Source organism: Lichenostomus cassidix, chromosome 10 (genome assembly GCF_008360975.1).
Source record: "Lichenostomus cassidix isolate B80296 chromosome 10, HeHo_3.0, whole genome shotgun sequence".
Taxonomy (NCBI): Eukaryota; Metazoa; Chordata; class Aves; order Passeriformes; family Meliphagidae; genus Lichenostomus; species Lichenostomus cassidix.
In genome coordinates, this window is record NC_139491.1 from 11,717,229 (window position 1) to 11,733,158 (window position 15,930).

At 43.3% G+C, this 15,930-nt stretch overlaps 1 protein-coding gene across 1 annotated transcript in view; it reads left to right on the forward strand.

Annotated features, from left to right (window-relative positions):
• The first annotated feature begins 1,733 nt into the window (after positions 1 to 1,733).
• MAPK6 (mitogen-activated protein kinase 6) overlaps positions 1,734 to 15,930 on the forward strand; it is a 28,917-nt gene continuing 14,720 nt past the window's right edge. Inside the window, exon 1 of the mRNA XM_085070644.1 lies at positions 1,734 to 1,930. The gene's annotated coding sequence lies outside the window, so the exon portion shown is untranslated. The remainder of the gene's footprint in view (positions 1,931 to 15,930) is intronic.

Sequence of the window (15,930 nt, forward strand, 5' to 3'; positions counted from 1 at the left end):
GTATCTGTCCTACCCATGAGGCAGGAGCAGTAGTGGGGCTGGAGGGAGGACTCTGCCAGGGATTAAAGCCACTGTGGGAGGTCTTTTCCTCCAGCACTACTAAAATCCAGGAAGGAAGAACCCAACCTCTGCAAACTGATGTGTTAGTGTAATTACTAAAACAGAGAAGAGGTATTGTCCTGCAGACCCTTGGCATCTATTCTTGCAAGCAGCCTGGATCAATATTCCCCATTCCTCCGACATGTCCAGGGGCCTAATTCAGCTTTATGTAAAAATCTTTGCAGCAAGTCATGAAGATCAGTTTTAAAAGGTTACTTTGCTGGGATGCTGACAATGGATATGGAAAAGATCTGACGAGTGGTGTTTTCTGCAATGTATTAATAACAGATCATTTTGTACAGGATACAGTAAACAAACCTTCGTAACAGACAGCCAAAAATAATATCAATATTAACTCAGGTTGTTTGCAAACTTGTTCGTGAAGGATTAGGCTAACAAAATGAAAGGAAGGAAGAAAATCTTTGCTTAAATAGGAAAAAATAGAAAATTTCTGATGAAGAATTTACCTTGGTGTGCTGAAAACTGATATTACTGCGTGAGTTTGGCATCTCCTAACAGTTATACCTTGTGTACCCTGTATTTTCATGCCAAGCACTAAACTGAATGCTTTTCTGTGGATTTGTTCTGTTACAAACTATTTGTTATTTAGCCTCATGGCCATCTCTGGAGTCCATGTCTGTGTTTCTGGTTGAATGGTTGCTTATTACCATTTTAGAGTTACTTAGCCAACAAGGCGATGCTCAGCCAGTGCTTTCATAGTAACACTTTGCTGCTAACTAAGAGAAGGGAGTAGTACAGAATTCAAAAGAAAATCCCAAACTCCCAAAACCCAGCATGTGAGAGGTGTGTTTATATTGAGTTGTTGGATAGAGTTGTGCAACTCTATATGCAACCAAGCATAGTCAGGCAGCCTCTCCTGCCAGGGATGCCACCCACATCTGTCTGGGTTATGCCTGCATCAGCTGTTTGCTCCAGCCCTCCACCTTGAGCTGAGCCTGCTGTTGCTGGGTGTTGCTGCTCTACCTCTAGCAGCTCCACCAGGCTCCCCAGGGCTGAGGCTCTGCTCCTCACAACACCCCAGACACTCCTGCTCCTGCTCAGGTCTCCTGGCCTGCCCAGCCAGAGACCCCAATGGGCCCAGGCAATGCAGTGAGCCTGGAGGTAAGCTAGCCCACATTAAAGAAATGTTTTTACAAACGTGTCTTTAGATAAATGGCAAAGTACAGCAGCAATTCAGCAATTACCTGTGAGGAACTGCCAGGCAAAACTCCTACAGGCAGTTCCTTGGAGAAAGCTTGCTGGAAATACACTGAAATCCAAGAAACACCACGTGCAGACCTAGAGCACTGGTTGCTGGATCAATTTGTTCATTAGGCAATGGCTCCTTCTGAGACTAGAAACAGAATTTGACTTGCTATAGTAAAAGCAGGATAATTTCTAGACTTCTTCAGGGACCAGTTTGCCCACTTTTATTCATGAGGTAATGAAAACAAACCTTCCCACTCTGTTGCTCCTAATGCTCTTTCTGTATTGGTGGCCTATTTTTCTGCTTGAGGACAGGGAGGGACTGTTGAGTCACACACAATCTCGTGCCCTCCCCCTCCTCTCATTTAAATATTAATATGATGAATTATTACTAGAGTAACAGCTGTGCACTACTCATATCACAGCAACATAACCTTCCCCTCCTCATCGGAGCACAGCTATTCCTGACTCGCGTTTTCTGGTTGACCTTCTCACTTCTTCTGGATGACTTTTTAAAAATTACTTTGTTAGTTCTGGTGGGTTATCATTAGGATAATTGTTTGTTCTGTTCTTTCTGCTTAAATATTAATGATACTGAGGAAGTCAAAAGATAGCTGCAGTAATGGTAAGTTAAATGTCTGTGTGTATTCTCCCATGAGTTCTGTTTGTTTAGAGAGAAAGAAGTATAAAGATCAACCTTTCTGACTAACAGTTAGAAACATCTTTCTCTTTGAGATTTATCAAAATAATAATATAGTATTTTATAGAAATAAAATAATTTCATATTAATCAGCTAGTGTCTCTAGATAATTCAGAGAAATAGTTAACATTGTCCCTAGAACTCCTAATGCATTGCATTCTCTGTAGATAAAGTATAATAAGAAAGACTGCTAATAAAACCATGAGACAACTCTGTATAAATTGCTGAAATTAAATGTTTGGCATTGACTAAAGAAAGGGAGGCAAAGGTAAAACACCACGAGTTAGCTCAATACAATTGGAAATAGCAAGGTGAAGCATTCCTGGGCAGATCTGGAAATGTTAGTAGATGTTAAGTTTTGCGGGTAAAGGTCCTCTCTGCTGAGCACCTTTTGCATGGTTCTTGTGTTTGTGCATGTGTGCATGTGATTTACAAACCCACAGGTTTTCTTCTCCTTGAAAATGTTGCTCCTTGGAGTACTCTGGTGTTGCAGAAGGGTTTGTTGGTTTTTGCACCACTGTCGTGGAGAATGTAATGCCTGCAGGATTGCAGAAATTTGGTTTACTGTATTTGCTTGTATGTAGTATTGGATGAAACTTTTTGTTCCTGTTGCTTAGGGAGAAAAAATCTGAAATGCTCTTACAAAAATTAAATGTCCATATTTTCATTTGAAATTTTCCATTTTAAAATTTTGTTTAAGTAAATAATTGTTCTTGAAGTCAAACAAAATACTTCCAATTTTAATAAAATATTGCTTTATTGGGGGGGTTAAGAGCTCATAAATGTAATAGGGAACCTAAATAATAATCCAGATTTATAAATGATGCCTTTTTTTCCCACCCATGATGAAATCAGTAGAAATGTTTTTCCCCAGTCAGCCTTAGTAGTGACAAGAGAAAGGGAGGCAGGAGGGCTCTGCTGCCAGAGAACTCTTCCCATTCAAAACCAGTGTCTAGCCCGTGTCTGAATAGAGGCTGGCGAGAAGAAAGAATGGAAAGAGAGTACTGCAAACTGTGTTTTTAAGTCACTGACTGCTCTGATACAATGCTAAAAGTAGTGCTGCAACTTCCAAATAATTGTTTCACTCTTATTTTTTTCTGAACAAGTACATAGTGAGTACAAAGAGCCTCGTCCTGAGTGTTTGCAATTCCTACTGCAATCAAAAAAAGTAAAACCATGGATTGAGATGTGCTCAGTACCACCTATATACATATATATTGCTGAGGTTTTCCCCTTTGTGTTCTGTACCTCCTAAAGTTTGTGGAACTTAGAAAAACTTTTGTTCACTCGGTTTATCATTCACATCAGGCATGTCTTAATTCTCATGCATGTTACTGTACTGCTAATTATTTGGCAAAAATGCTGTTTTTATAAAAGGCTTTGACAAACTTGTAGCATATGCCCCAGATAAAATCTCCTTTCAAACAGTCCCTTCAGATGATTATCTGCAGTGATTGCAAATGAACCTTGTAGCAATCTCATAACAACTGTCCTCGTGGACGGAAGAGAAACCTGCTGTCAGAACTACAAATAATTTACGTAACCCAATTTAAAGCTCTAACAAAATGTTCCCTGTTAAGAGGATTGTTATACTTAACGTGTGAGATGAAAATGCTTTCTGAAGGTCAGGAATGCACAGAAGATAGATTAGATCTCTTGAAAAGACAAAAAATAGGATTTTACCAGGAGTTTTTCTTCTGTCAGACTTTCAACTTGGCATTCTCAGAAACTTACATAAGTGCAGATTTATTCCTGCAAATGCTGTGTTTGCTCTGCAGAGGGAGAGGAGCCTCAGAGCTTCAGCTCCGCACACGGAAAAATATAACCGAAGGTAGACTGGGGACTCAGGTTATTTTCTGCCACCAGCAGCAGCAGAAATAAAAGCTTGTTTTAAAGAACACACGGGCGGGCTTGGAGAAGTATTTCCTAGATTGTGCCTGCCACGGCAGCCAGTGTGATGCTGGAGGGCTCCAGGCAGTCTGTGTCGCTGCTGCAGGCGGGACAGCCCCTCCCGCAGCTGTGGGTGTCCCGAGAGGTCCCGCAGGTGACAGCGGGTGGGCTCGGTGCTGTGCTGCTGCATTAACCCCTGCAGCAGCAGTGCTGGGACGAGCTGCCTCTCCTCGAGGGCTCCTGCTCGCATCTGCCTGCTGCTGAGTGGCAGAGGGGTGGGACAGACCCTGCCGAGTCTCGGTGGGGCTCTGAGAAGTACAGCGAACCCAGGCAAGGCATCTGGGCAAAGAGTCCTGCACTCCTAGTGTTCAGTGACCTGCTTGCTTTTGCTCAGTTGGGAGTTAATGTAAAACTGTCAAACAGAGCCACAAAACCTGAACTCAACACATTGGAAAACTGCTTTGTGAGGTCTAGCTTTTCTGAATAGGATTTAGGGGAGGCAGCAGGACTTGGAATGCTTTTGACATAGGATACAAGGGAAAGAACAAGAAATTATGGCCGTGTAACTATCAGAAAGCTGGGCTAATTTGACATTCTCCTCATCCCCTGCACGCAGTCACATGTGGTTCCTGTCCATCTCTCCAACCAGCCAAAACCTGAGATTAGAGAGAAGCTGGTGATGGAGATTATTTAAACGCTTAGCTCCTCATCTCCTTCACTGTTACATTCCCCTAATGGTTGGAGTGTCTCCCTGTACCTCTGTGTCCCCTGCCTGCCCTGGCACTGGCTGTCCCACAGCTCTGCAGCAGCAGCTGCAGTGAGGAGTGAGGGGTCTGCACCCAGGACACCAGGCAAGCAGCAGGGTTTGGGTGGTAAGAGAGGCTTTTGGAGCAACAGAATAGGAAAAATCTTTGTCCTGGAGAGCAGGATATTTTCTTACAGCCTCCTGCTTTGCACTGCTGAGGGCCTTTTCCCAAAATAGGTTTGTGAAGGGGAAGAGAAGATTGGATAAGGTCCTCTGCATCACAACAGTGGGTGCCCCTCACTCCCTGGCACCCTGTGCTCCAGCAATCTGTCACCCAGCCATGGGGATGGCACTAACAGGGACATTTCTTCCTCAGAAACACTCTGAGCCACTTCTTTTCCTCCTTAATCCCATTCCTCCTTAATCCATTCTTCTACCACCACCTTCATCGACAGCCAGTGGCTTTCATGCCCGGGAATATCAGAAGGCACCCTGGAGGGTTGAGGCAGCCCGTGGTAGCTTTTCTGTGCACTTTCTGCAGGGGGAAGGTGTGAATGTGTCTGTTCTGGGCATGGCAGAAGAGAGGGGAGAGGCTGCACCTGCAGGCAGCAGAGGCACAGAACTTGGGCACTTGCAGCCTCTTGGTGGCTCAGACAAGGTTCTTTGGTAGAACAAGACTTTGCTGATGGCTAATTCTTTGGATAGAAACATTTTTGTGCCAGGTGGATTACCAAATCTGAACTGTGCTGGAAAGTTTAGCTTATTTTACAGGAACAGGGGCAGAGGAGATCACTGATTTTGCCCTACTTAAAAACAAGCAAATGAAAAGAAGTTTTTAAAATACTCTTCTTGCCTGTTTCAGCAGAGGAGGACAGTCTTGAAATCCAGAATCAAAAAAATCATGCTTTATTTTTCTTGGTGTTCACGAACTGGAGACTTCAGTTTTTGCAGACTGGGAGATCTTGTTAGCAGATAAATTCCCATGCTGTGAGTCCTGGGTGTGCTCAAGCCCATACAACTCCTGAACAGAAATTTTCCTGTGACTGCATCCACAGGCTTCTGCAGGTTATGTTGGAATTGGGCACCTTAATTGAATTTAAGTGGACTGTTCCTCCCATGTATTGCTTTTAGTGGCTCCTGTTGGCTCCAGCAGCTACCTGACTCATATGTGGAAGAAATAAGGACCAAATAGGTAGGGAACTTCTCAGAAATAGGCTGGGAGAGAAAGCTTGTAAAACTGAGACTTTAACTGGGCAGGGGAAAAGAAAACAGAAACCAGGAAATGGGAATAGACTTGGAGAAACTAGGTGGGCTCTGAGAGACTGGCACAGGGTGTACCAAAACAGCTACTCAGGGTGTACAAGCTCAGCTACTCAGGGGCTGCTGGTGCGGGGCAAAATCAGAACTGCCTGGACAAAGCCTAGAATAACTTGCAAACTGAGAATTCAGACCTTTGGGGATCAGTACTTGGTGCCAGGACCAAGGACTTTGAAAACTGAGTTGAAAAACTGAACAGTGGAATAATGTGCCAAACCCATGCAAAATTCAGTTCTAGTAATCTTGAATCTGCTACTAGGGGCTACTTTCACCTTGTTCTTTTGTGATTCAGTTTAGAAGAGTGGTAATGATAATATTTTGACGTTCTTGCAGATTGTAGAAACTAATTTAATGTTTATTTGCAGAGCCCTTAAACCCTGTCCTGGTGGTTCTGTCCTCAGACTGGGGCAATATGTGATGAATAGCACATAGGGCAGTACACTGATTTTATTTTTTGTTGGTCTCCAGTTGCTGGTAATCAGGTGAGCACTGTCTTGTGCAATGGATGAAGGAGAGCACTGAGCACTTGTGAGGAGAAAAAGGAATGCCTGTCCCTGCACTAAAGCTGTATCAGAGCAGATAGAGCCTGTTCTGATTACTGTGATTGTCATGTCACACGGAGCTCCCTTCCAAGGTCAGAGAAGTTTACTAGCTGTCATGAAGGCCCATATTCCTGTGTTCTCCTGCTAACTGAAACATTTCAGCAATTAGAAAGATAAATCTTCTTGTTCCTCTGTGTGAAAAGGTTCAAAAGTTTCCATTACTGCCCTGCTGTTTCCCTTATTTCAGCAGTCCCCGCAGGTTCTTTGTTGACATTTCTTACTTGACAGCAGCCTGTTCAAGCCCTGCCTCTGCCTCCCTGCTGCCTAGCAATGACTACTTTGCTTTGTTTACTAACAAACGTCTTTGGACCTGGCATGATAAACACGGGGTACAGGGCTGTACTTTGTTCATAAATTGTAGATGGAGTCCTTGAATCAATTTTACTACAAGCAAATGAGTTGCCTTAATTACTTAAACAGGGATATTATCACAAACCATAATAATCTCACTTTACTCTGTACTTCTAGGAAGTATCTAGATAGTCCATGCAGTTGTGGAAATACCAGCTTGGGTAGTCTGTCAGGAGAAAAGAAATAGCTGGCATCTTGAAACCTTTGTTGGGTTGAGGGGAAAATCACCGCCTTGGTTTTGATAAATATTGTGCTGTTTTGTGAAGTCTTTGTAAAGCATCTCTGACAGACAGGCTTGGAAGTTTTAAGTCCTCCTCAGAGTTGCCCTTGGAGCAGGATGGCTTGAGCAATGGTAATGAGATTCCTAGTCCAGCCCTGGCACTATGGTTTGACTCTGAAGGCAAGGGCTGAGTCTTCTGTGTATCCTCAATTTCTGGGATAAACCTTTTCCAACACAGAAATCAAGGATAGACAGGCTTTCCTGGAAAGGTTAACAGCAAGAACATGGTGAGAGGTTTGTAAGCTGCAGACTTACACCTCTGGGCCACCATTTCAAGACACAGGAAGAGTTTGCTTGCTCTTGTCTGGTGGCTAAGCTGGTTCTTGATTGCTTTGGGTGGCCAAGTGAGAACTCCCACAGTGCTGCCTGGCCTTGTCACAAATAGCCTCCCACCACTGAACACGAGTGAAAGGGTTTGTGCACCTAACCTCTGTGATAAGGGATGTAAGGGGCACAAGAAGGTCTGTCAGCTGGTTTGTGCTGCTGTGAGCTAGGGACATCAGATTACACACAGGAACTGTGTGGCAGCTCTTGCTGTCACACAGGGCCATGCTGGAGTAGGCCAGGGAGTACACGTGAACACTTTTATCATGTTGGAGTCTGCTGACTTGCAGCAATCATGAGAACTAAATATTGCAATTAGAGCTGGTCCAAAGGTTGGAACTCATCTTCTTTGACTCATCTTGATTGCTTTTGTTTTGGGAGTGTCCTGATTAAACAATAAGAAGAAATATGAGATAATGGTTAGCAACTTTTTGTGTTTACTAAAATAAGTTTATCGGGAATTGGTTTTATTTAATTGAGGCTTAGATGGCTCTCCAGTGTTTCATAAAACACAAAGAATGAGGGAGAATAGCTTTTTCTTTTCAAAAAATACAGCTTTAGGTGCATGGGGTATCTCTTAAGTTTTCATTTAACAGTTTTTGACTGTTGAAATTTGCAGTTGAAAACTGTTTAAAGATATGCCGGAGGTAAGATAATGCTGATGCACTTATAAGCAGAAGATTTCTCTACCTCTTCATCTTTCTTAATTCCAGCTCACTTGTAGGGTAAATTTTGCTATTTATATAATGAAAGAACCTCTAGGTATAACCCTTCAATGAGATAACTTTCTGGGTTGACTGTTTCTCAGAGCTTCCTCAGCACTGGGGTGTCCAATGTGGGTATTTCTGCTCAGTTGGACCAATTGGCACTGGACCTCTCACTGAGCTTTGCGAAGGCTGACAGCCTTGCCCACCTTCTCTGGTCCTCTCCTCTTCTGCACACACACAGTATGTGTATGTGCTAATATCCACTAACAAGTGGATTTGTTTTTCTGTCCTGCAGTGTGTACATGGACAGATGCATTTCATTTGTCTAGCCCTTAGCTGAAAAAGTTTGGGTTGACCCAGTTTCAGCACTGTTGTACCTCTAAGAGAGGTAATAAACCTTACGTTTCCAAAATAACAAAGATTCAGTCAGATTTAATGTCTTTACTGAAAAAAGAGAAAAAAAGGAGTTTGTTCTTCTTACTTACAGAAGTGTAGATCATGGGTAAAATGAGTTACTCAGTACAAAAAATGTGTCATGTATTATTTATTCCTTTCCTAGGTGGGAGTGCTTCTAGGCTCTTCTGTCTGTCAGAAGGACAGATAACTCAAAAATCCTGGGTAGAAACCATCCATTCTGAAAGTAGGATGCCTCTGAGGTACAGTCATGAGAGTGATCAAATATGCCATTCTCTCTTGAAGTAAAACCTCGGCAGAAGTTCCAGGCGAGCCTCCCAATGCTGTCTCTGAGGGAGAAAGCACTGTGGTTATGCAGTGTGCAGATGAGTTGTGTGCCTAATGCTGACACTCTTCCAGTGCTCAGACAGAAGGGAGAACAGTCCACACCTGCTTGGAGGCCCACATGATGCTGAACTGTAACATGGGAATGTAGAGGCTTAAATGCATCACTCTCTGGACTGGCTGACTGAAAAAGCAACCTGCTGGGGAGGTACACTGTGTATTTCTCACTGATTTTAGTAGCCCTCCATGTATAGCACATAGTCCACAGTGGGGCAGGGAGTGTCTGAGAAGTGCTTCCTTCTGTTAGGAAAAGGACCCAGCCTGGTACTGGAGAAGGTTGGCGTCACTGTGTTAAGATCACATCTGTTCAAAGTTTTGTCATAAACTTAAGAATGCTGAGAGTTTGCCTCTATTCCAAATAAAGCATTTATTAGGGGTTAAATTACTGTGCTTTATCTTCATGGGAGCTGATAGAAACAAAATGAGACCAGGAGTTAGTGTTCCATTCTGCATTACTACTGCAAAGAGTAACAGGGAGTTCTTCAGATGAGATGAATAGACACAGCTTAACCTCTAGGCATGTGTTATTGGAGCCCATTTAAAGCACTTTGAGCTGGAAGAGACTTTGCTGAAGCTAATGGGAAATGCCAGGGTAGGAAGATGATCCCAGTGTTTGGCACCAGTCAGAGCCTGGAGAATTTCCAATGTGTGTGTTGGCATTTATAGCATGTAAGGAGAGTGTCTTTTCTCCCCAAGAGTAAAAAACAAAGCGAGTTTAGACAATTCTGGTCAGTTTTTCCTCTTCAAAGGAAAAATTAATTTTCTTGTTTCTCACTGTAGTGCAATTGCAAGCAAATATTTTTTGCTTGACTTGTAATAAGAGATCTTGTGTTTCATAAGCCTAAAACCCTTTGTAGCAAATGATGCTTCTGTGCATTAATTTTTCCCCCGTGTAGTAGTCAATGGTGCAAGTCCTTCATTCCTCAGCACTTCAAACAGCTGTCTTCTGTAGAGTGGCCTGAGATCTTGCATCATTTCCTGTCATCTATCCAAAGCTATTTATAAAACGTCTGCTGATTCTGGCACATAAGCAAAATCCAGTTTTCATGAGAAAACAAATACTTTGGAAATGTAATCCCTCCCAGCAAGCGTCTCAAAACTGCTGAGAAAACCTGAAACAACCTTGAAAACCTTAATGAAAGCTAGAATATAAATGGTGTTGGGGAATATGGGGAATTGAATAGTCCCATATGTTTTTAGTGGTAATCTTTAGAAATAGATGGTGAGATGTGCTGAGAAAAAATTACAGAGTATTAAGGGAGAGGAGGTGTTTCCAAAATGTATTTGTTAGCGAAATGAAAAGTTTGGGTTTTGATGTTTGACAATACAACAAAAGTGACTCAAGGTAGCTTTTGCAATGCTGAGTATTCACCATATAATTTGTTGGTAGATGTTCTATACAAAGTGCCTGCTTTTTGATATTTCTTAGATTTTCAGTCTCTTTAGCTTCAGGAGACTGACTGGGGTAGGAGTCTGGCAGGGACAGTTGCAGTCATTCTGTGAAGCAGCGTGCTTCCAGTCTACCTGCTGGTTTTGGTAAGTGCTATTTTTGGAATCCTACAAAAAGGTGCTGGCCACAGCCGAAATGCACCCTGAGCAGCAGAACTCATGCCAGCCTCGCACAGACCTGCCCTCGCCCTGCTGGCACTGTGTGGCTCTTTATCTTTAGCCATCCAATGTGCTGCTTGCTTGTGAAACAGCTTCATCCATGAGCTGGGGTGCACTGGAGACCACGGAGTGTGGAACAAATGGAACTGGAGGACGGCCTTTGCCTGAGCACTCACAAAGACACAGTTTCTTAAAGTGTCTCCCAATGCAGTTTGTTTCACCCTCTTTTCACAATACCCATGGATTTGTATTGAGTTGTGCCCCCTGTAAGTGTATTTCAAGAGGATTCTGGTGTGGATGAAAATGTTAGTGAATGTTAGTCCAATTTTTTCTTCCCTGTAAGTTACAAACCCTGCAGCACCAGCTGTCTTTACAATCACACCTGAGGCTTTATCTCTGTAATGCAATAGGAATCAAAATGCTACATGTAGGAAGGTTTACAGTGCTATAAGAATGAACAAGAACAGTTCTGCATAGCAATATGTATATTTCTGCAATGCAATGCAATAGTTCTACAAAACCACAGAATTGTTCTGTATAAATCCATCATCAGGCCTTTATAACTTGTGCCCAAAAGATGACATATTTTCCAGCAGGGATCCAAAACCAAATGTATTTTTTTGCTGAGAGCACCCAGTCCTGCTTCAAGGACATCTCTCCACCTTGGAGTACTCAAGGTGTTACAGATATTTAAATAATAACCACTGCCTTTCAACTCCAGCAGCACTTCAGCTTATGCAGTAACAAGCACAGAGGCCTCAGACAATTGTGTTTTGGTGCCACTTCAGTTGGCAGATGTGTTCTCCTAACTACTTCACTTGAGGTTTTGTAGGTGAGGATGAGAATTATACCTTGCTGAAGGTCTGAATGGGGAAGAATCATTGCACATTGAATTCTCTTGCACCTGAAGTACTGGGACAAAAACATTTGGTGCTTCTTGTTTCCACCTCATCCCATACTTTGCCTTGTCCTCCTGTTGAATATTTTTCAGCTGTGGACTCATCCACTGACTGGATTTACAGCCTGACTCCAGCACACCTCTAATGTCCCATGCTGGGAAGTTAGAAGTAACTTGGGTCACTTGGAGCACCTGAGTGTGAAAATGTTGGTACTAGTCATCCTCTAAAAAATTAAACCTAACACATACTGCCTTAATTGCCTACATCAGTAAATTTCTCAACATGTTTGCTATTCTGTGCATGAAATACTGATAGTGAGGAAAAAATGAAAGGCTGAGAATCTGGGAGAGCTCCTTACACCCAGAGGGCTAATGCTTCTAGTGATGACCAAGCTACAAGGAAAGTTTTCTAAGCTTTCCTTTTCTCTCTTTATTGTCATGGCTTTGTCAAACCTGCTTCAGGCAGCTGCTCTGTCCCCTGGGTAAGTGTTGTATAAAACATAGAGAAAGTAGGCAATGCAATTGCTTGACAATAAAACTGTGTGATTTTAAGCAGGGGGGCTGTATGCAGCCAGCTGTACTGAAGTGTCCTAGATCACTGATAATCTACCAAGGGGGAACAATGACTTGTTCTAAGTGTTTAATGACTTTTTGTCCTACGGAATTTCCAAAGTATGTCACATAACCCATTTATTTCTAGCTTCAAAGTTGAATATCTTCAGTGACTTTCTTCTACCACCTCCATTTGCCTTTTGTACTTTGCTGCCTCTGGTTTGAATTGGTCTCTGTTAATGGTCTGTTCTTTTCCAGTCTGTCTGTTGTTTCACACAGGAATGCAGATCTTAGGGTATGTTTTTTCCTTTATTCCAAGTCCTCTGTCATTGTTTATTTCATGATCAGAATGTACATGGTACAAATCTTGCTCTAGCAAAGTCAGGTCCATCCCAGTGAGTGCAAATGAAGCGATAGAATGTTGTCTGTGCCCAGGTTGCTCTGCCTACCACCAAGTAGACTTTAATTAAAAAGGCATCTTGATGCAAACATTTGTTAAAAGTTTCTAAGATGGCAACCTCTGTGTGGTTATCTGATATAATGCTGTAAAGAATTATATTTTAGGATTTTTTGGGAAAATTTTAAAGTCTGCAAATTCAGAGAGTGAGCGCTCGTTAGAAAAATGTGTTTGTGTTAAAAAGAACAAATTTAAAAAAACCCTGTGTCTGTTATGGCAAGGTAGAGTCTGACATTTCCAGGAAATGAAGGTGCCCAAGAAATGAAGCCACCTGAGCTGTTGGGTTGCCAGTGAAACTCAAATTTATCTGTGCTGTTTGTGCTGAACATCAGCACTATGAAACTAAGCTGGAAAAGCAAGTGATTTGTAAAGGTTTTGCTTAACACCTGCAGAGAACTAGGCTGATTGGAAGAGGCAGCAGTGAAAGGAGACTCAAACTATTAAAAATTCTTGGAATCTGTGCCAGGGAAACTAAATCTTACTTCAGGGCTCAGAGCACAGATAAGCAGGAATAAGCCAAGGAGGCAGCAGAAACTGAGTGCTTTTTGAATCTTTCCCCATCCCCTTTTAATAAGTAGATATTTTCTTTAAACTCATCCCTATTCACATGCAAAATTCATCTTAGACTTTGGAAAGAAATACAGCTAGTCCTTAAAAATGTATCCTAAGACACATTTGCCTTCTTCTGGGAGGATGTATCAGTCAAGCAGGCATGGTCTGAGGCTTCCCCTGTGTGTCCCAGTTTACAGCTGGCCAAGGAACCGATCCTGCAGGGCAGGCCAAGAACCAGGTAACACCATAAATACCTTAATAGTCACTGGGATGGAGGCTGCTTATTGTGAGGTTCACACCGAAGTTCAGAGCCTCCTCTGAAAATACTTTGACTCATTAGAGAGAGACATGTACTGTAAGAAAGCAAAGATTTCTCGCAGAAAAGCTCAGTGAAGCAGTGAAACTGAGACAAAAGCCTGGAGCTGCCAAGTTACCTTGGGCAACCTTTTCAAGCTGCCTCCAAATCTTTCTTCCCTTGCCAATCATAATGGGTGTGGACACTTAAAAATACTTTGTTCCCTTTTATGCCACAAGTAACAATTCACACACAGGACTGAAATATTACACTGGAATTTACTGTTTGATCTTTTTGAACTTGGATATAATAAATGAATCATTGCTTCAGTTCTAATTATTTTTTAATTGCTGGTCTTCATGACCTTTGAATTCCAGTTCTTTTCTTGTTCTGCATTTCACTGACAGTTAATATCTGACAGTATTTTAGAACGGATTGGTATCATCTAGCATGATTTTCCTCTAGATTGAAGGATCTCATTCACTAAATCCTACCATGAACTACAGTCTTGGGATGGCAGAAAAGAATTTGGAGGGAAAAAAAAAAGAATGTTGTTCATGACTTATGAATTAGGAACCCAGATATTGGTGGCACTTCTGGGCTATGAGAGGTTTATGAGTGAGCATGTGCTGCCCAAGTGAGGAAGCTTGCTGCTTACTGTAAGCCTCCACTGTGTTTGTTAAACTACTTTTCAAACAGTCTGGGTTGCTGCAGAGCAGACTCCATGGATGTACAACTTCTCCACCTGACTGAATTGACACTGAGGGTATTGGCATACAGTCCCACTGGACACAGATGATGGGCTCTCCAGGTGCTGTTTCAAGGATGTAATATAAAATTTTTCTTACTTCAGCACTCTAGAATCTGAGGATCAGCTTGCTCTTTTGTTTCTCATAATGTACGGATGGAGGGGTTCTTTAATTAACTAAATAGCTCTGGATTTAGACATACAACCACTGCTGCTGCTGCCTTCTTTTTAAGCCCCAAATCTCTTCCTTTAATTCAAGTAAAAACTCCTCTGTGGCTTGGCTCTGGTTGCCGTCCTAACATCACCTCTTCCAAATATGCACTCCTGCAGTTTTTTCTTTATGGAGTTTATTTAAATACAGGCCTTCTGGAGCAGCCAGTGCTGTAATCTTCCAGCTCTGTTTTGCTGGGTGGGCAGAAGAACTGCAGCCTTGTTTCTGACTTTTCTGTACTGCTGGCAGCATGGTGAGCTGCCTATCAATTAGCAAGCATTGTAATGTAAAATGTCAGTTTGGTTACTGACTTCTGTATGTGTGCTGTTGGTACAATGCTGCACTACCAAATGCCCAGGTCACCTCTCCTGGTAGTGGGGTCAATGTCAGAGCTAGCACTGCATCTGGTTAATTGAAACAGAGAATGTTTGGCTGCATAATTGAAGAGAGTTTAAAAGTTACTTTAAAAACTTTAGAAAAGCTGAGCAGGGAGATCCTTGGATGTTCATATATTACTTGTTTATTTTTTAAAAAAAGAAAGTTACATGATCTAAAAGTACAAGGGTCAGTTGGATGCTTCTGTCCAAATGGCAGCAGAGCAATAGAGCCCTATTGCATGTAACTTTTGTCCCAGTTCTAGCTATAAATAACCTGTGTTTAACCAGCAAAAATAATTATTAATTGTTTTATCTCTTTTTGAGTCATCCTGTACTGAAAAGGCATCTGAGGGACTGCAGTCGGAAAACTGCACCCTGCCTTGTCAGTTGCACCGAAACTGGGTTCGTAGAAGCGTAAGGATCTTGTGATACCTAGAGGCTTGGCGTCTTCATACTTCTACCTCCCTGCTAAGACTGCTCTATAAACGTCTCGGGGGAAAATGTAAAGTTTTGATTATTTTTCTTTATTTTGCTGTATTAGTTTTGGTTTTGGGGCAAAGCAGTCTTTTAGTGCCTCTGTTAAGGCAGATGCTCTAGCAAGAGAGAAATCCTTCGTGGTATCTAGAGGCGACAGCAATGGCAAAGATTTGTAGATGCTTCTGCGGAGAACACTCAGATCCGCCATGACATTAAGACTGCAGAACATCGGAGCCGAAATGTCACCTTCGGAGAAGGGAACTCTGCACCCGCCTGTTGCCTTCCAACTGTTTTTGTTTCTGTGCCTAAGAGGGACGTTTGGCGCCGGGCCAGTTGAACGGGACAGCCAGGCGCTTGCCCGCCTGTCGCTGCTGGAGCCCGGCGCACCGACAGCTGCGGGGACAGCGCTCGTTCCCGCTGGGCCTCCCGGTGCCGCTGCTCTGGCTGCCGCACGGCCACCGGGGCGGGCAGAGCCGCGGCCGCGCTCCCTTCGGCGCGCAGCGCTCCACCTCCGCCTGTCCGTGCTGTGCTTGACTCAACCGTGCTTCGAGACTGCCGAACCCCTCGGGCCGGCCGGCCACACCGGAGCGCCGTGCCTCAGGCCGACGGGCGAGGCGGTGAGGTGAGCGAGCGGCTGTGGCACGGGCCGGCCCCGCTGGGCACACGGTCAGCCGCACGGCTCACCGTACCCAGCACCGACACTCCAGCGGTGCTCCCGGCCCGCCCCCGTCCCCGA